Source organism: Ursus maritimus, unplaced genomic scaffold (assembly GCF_017311325.1).
Source record: "Ursus maritimus isolate PB19 unplaced genomic scaffold, ASM1731132v1 scaffold_14, whole genome shotgun sequence".
NCBI lineage: Eukaryota > Metazoa > Chordata > Mammalia > Carnivora > Ursidae > Ursus > Ursus maritimus.
Window position 1 is genome coordinate 55,146,511 of NW_024423786.1, and position 4,031 is coordinate 55,150,541.

Here is a 4,031-nt window from a genome sequence, read left to right on the forward strand (position 1 = left end):
CGATCCCATGCCCTCACGGCAGAGAGGCGTGAGGACCACTTGCATATATCTGGGAGGCCTCTCTTCTCTCCCACAGCACGGCTGGAGCCCAGGGTCAGGCTGGGGGGCCTCCCGTGGGTGGGGAACAATGGGTGGGGGGGGGCAGCAGGCGTGGGAGGGGATGGGGTTTGAGAACATGTTAGTTTCACACATGTAAAAAACAACGCAACCGGGGCCTGGAGAAACCAACCCGAACTGCAGAGCTGGGGAAGGGTCTGCGTCCCAGGGTCACCGCCTTATTCCGCCTGCAGCCTCCGGGGGGAGCAGACAGGCCCAGGACCGCACTACCTACTCAGCGGGGCACACAGCTGGGGGCGGGCTGCGGAGGGACAGCATGGTCCCCGCGAAGCCCTGGGGGAGGGGTCCTGGATGGGACGCTGCCCCCCTAGGTGTCTGCTCCCCAGTTCTGGGGGGAAGAGACTAAAACCCAGAAATCTGCCTCATGAAACATGACACGCAGGGCCTTGAGCTCTCGGACCAAAGGACAGTTCTTAGGGGCAGCGCCACGGCCACTGGCCACTGAGAGTGCGACCTGCCCCCCGGGACTTGCGGGGGCGTCTTTTGAAAAGACATGGGATGAGTGTGTGATGGTGGATGGAAGCTGGGCTGGCCCACGGGGCCCCTCCCTGCTCTGGGGGGGGACCCTCTGCCTGCCGTGTCCCCACAGGAGATGCATGGGGGGCCGGAGCTTGAAGAACCCAGCCCTCGGACACCCCGCTAGCCGGCTGCTACTGTCTCAGCTTTGGTCGAGTAAAAAGCAAAGGAAACTGGAGGAAAAAAACCCCAAAGAAACCAACAACAACAAAGAAAGAAAGGAAAAAACAGAAAGGAAGCAAAAAATAAGAGGACATGAAATCAAGGACAAGACACCAGCGCGAGCAGCCACCAGACGGAGGCCCGTGCCCAGGGGCCGTCCCCGTGGGCCCCCTCGCTGGGCCCGTGGTGGACAGACAGACAGATATTGCATATATTGGGTTTGGCTTCTGTTTTCTGTTTGTTTCACCCCAGATAACCCCCCACAGTCACAGCTGGAAGACAGAAGTGGGTGCTGGGGGCAGGGAGGGGGCAGGAGGGGAGCGCCGCCCCAGGCTGGTCTCCAGGAGAGGGGGGCCTGCGAGTCCTTTGGCAAGAAGGCAGGGGGGTGTGGGGCAAGGAGGGGAGCCTGGGGGGTGGGGCGGCAATGTGACCCTGAGCCAGGGGGACGCCAGCCTGCAGGAGGGGTGGGACGGGGAGTCTGGGTGGAGGCAGGATGGCCACCCCGTGGGGCCAGGGCTCACCCCTGAGGTCTGTCCGCTGCTGTGGGCGGGGGGCCTCGGAAGGGACTCCTCTGGAGCCCAGGGGTGGGGCTGGGGGCAGCAGAGCACCAGGGCGCACCCTCACTGCAGCAGGAGCCGTGGAGACAGAGCCGGGGTGGGGGTGGGGGCGGGGCAGACCATGGGGTGACTGTTCTGTGGACTGCTTTTCTAGCTTGCTTTCTTTCTTTTTTTAATTCTTATTTTTAATTTTTTTTTACAAATAGAGATACATCCCTCTTCAATTTTTATTTTTTATTTCATGTCATTGTTTTGTCTTTTTGTTTTTAACTACACGAGCAGTGCATGCAGCTATCTGTGTGCGCTGATATTGTTTAAAGGTAATACTTATTTTCGGAAGGCAAGGCACATCATGTGGTAGAAAATTTCGTGCAAATTAGGAAACATGGAGTTTTTTTAAGGTTTTTTTTTTGTATCTTTTTTTTTTTTTTTTTTTTAAAGAGGAGGGGGTAGTGTCGAAGGGCTGGGGGAGGGCTGGGGGAGGGAGATAGAGCCAGGTATAATTTGCCATGCAGTATCAGCCGCGGCGAGCTGACATCAGGAGCCAGGTCACAGGAATCCCCGACTAAGCACCATGCAAAGTTAGGTAGCTGGGGGCCGCCAGGTGCCCCTCTCCTACCCCGCCTACCCGCACCCTAAGGTTCCCGGCTGAGAAGCTTCCGGATACCCCAACTGCACGACCCACCCCCTCCTACCCTCCCGGAGAGCGGCCCACGCTTTGGTCCCCGGCAGCCACCCAGTGGAGGGGGCCCTGGGGACAGACGGACGGACCAAGGGTACTTGAATGCCTCTGGACAATGGGAGGGGGGTTGATGGGGAAGGGTCTTTCTCTTTACGGTTGACTGGGTTTGCCAAGCCCCTTGGGCTGGTTTGGGAGGAAAGTCCAGTTTCTGGGGAGGTGGGAGGAGGCTGGCCAGGCCTGGGGTACCAGGAGAGGGCCAGGAGGGCCAGGCTGGGAGCAGGTGAGGTGGAGGCCCAGCCCAGGATGATGGCTTTGGCCCAGGCCAGGGGGTGGGGCGTCGTGGTGCGGAAGGTCTTCCCCAGGGCCAGGCGTGGAGGCGGCCAGTTGGGACTCAGATGGATGGGATGGGATGGGATGGGAGGGGTTCCTGTGTTCGGGCCTGGTGACCCTAGAACACCTAACACCCCCTCCCGGGCCCCCCACCCAAGATGGCCATCCTGGGGTGGGGGTGGGGATGGGGCCAGGGAGCCGGGGTTGGGGGGCACCCGGTGTCCCCAGCTTAGTGTTTTTGGAGCGGCTCAACGGAAAACGTTTACGTTTAGCAGATGGGAGGTCCCCCACATGGCCACAGGGGACCCCCTAGGCGCCAACCCACCCTCCCCCGGCCAGAACCCCCCCAACCCCATCCAGGCTCGTATGGACTACGGTCGCCCGGCCTTCTTTCCTCATGGGGGCCCAGCTGTGATGCACCTCCCCGGCTGCACCCCGCTTCGGCAGGGGAAGATGAAAGTGCAAACCGTGGTCCCCCTTTGGGCTGGGAGGCACCAGGGAGGGGGTGTCGCTCCAGGATGTAAGGCACTGGCAGAGGAGGTGAAGGAGGGCCTGCTGGCTCCCCTGATCCCACCCCACGCCCGAGCGCAGCAGGGCTGGAGGGGTGCCCAGCTTTGCCGCTGCGGCCAACTGGGGGGGGTCCCATCTCTCTAGCTCTGAGGGGAGCACAGCAATGAGGGTCAGCGACTGGAGGCGGCCAGGTTGTGGGAGGGAATGGAAGGGGCCTGTGGCCACTTCCCATTTCAGCTGGACAAAGGGGGGCGGGCGGTGGGAATCAGGCACTTAAACCACTCGCTCTCACCTCCCACCTCCGTGGGCTAAGCGGGGAGGGGGGTCCTCCCCTCCCGGGGCTCGGGTGGATGGAGGCTCCGGACAGGTGTCCCCTCCTGGGAAGCTCCGGGTCTCTCCACTTCCCCCAGCCCCTTCCTCGGAAAGTGCATTTCTTACAGTGTGTGCAACGTGGGTCCCTCCCCTGGCGGGTGTGGAGCAGGGCCAGCGGGGTGCAGGGTGGGGTGGCCTCCTATGCCGCGGGGTGGAGCTGGGGGTCAATTGCATAGAGACTTCTCCCAAACAGGGCAGGCACGGGGCTGAAGGACCAAGTCCCGAGCAAGCCCGGCCGAGCGCGCACGCTTTGGGGCAGACGGCGGTCCCCCGGCGGCAGGACGCTTCTTACAAAGTTCCTGCCACGCGTCCCAGTCCCCTGGCGACACCCAGGGTCTCCCCACAACCCTCTTCTGCCCTCGTCGCTTCCCTGCCCACCCGGGCCTCCACGGCGGCCTCTGCTGCCCGCCGCTGGGGTCCTCGCCGGCCCCCCCAGCCTCCCCGCAGCGCCGGCCTCCCCTCTCGGCAGACACCGTGGCGGAGGCCGGCCAACATCCTGGCGGCAGCGGGGACGCAGGGAGAGGTGGCCTTGCTGGGTGTCCTGCCCGTGGGGCCTGGGCAGGGGCACCGGGCCGCGCTCACCTGGTCCTGGGCGCAGCAGCAGCCAGAGATGAGGAACTGAGGAAGGTGCCCTGCGTGGCCTCGGGGCGGTGGCGGGGCCTGGCCCTCCGGTGTGGCCGCGGCGTCCCGCGAGTTTGAGGGGATGCCGTCTTTACCTTTTGTCTTCTTGGATGGGTGTGGGTTTATTTTTATGGTGTTTTTCTCCGTTTGTCTTTTTTTTTTTT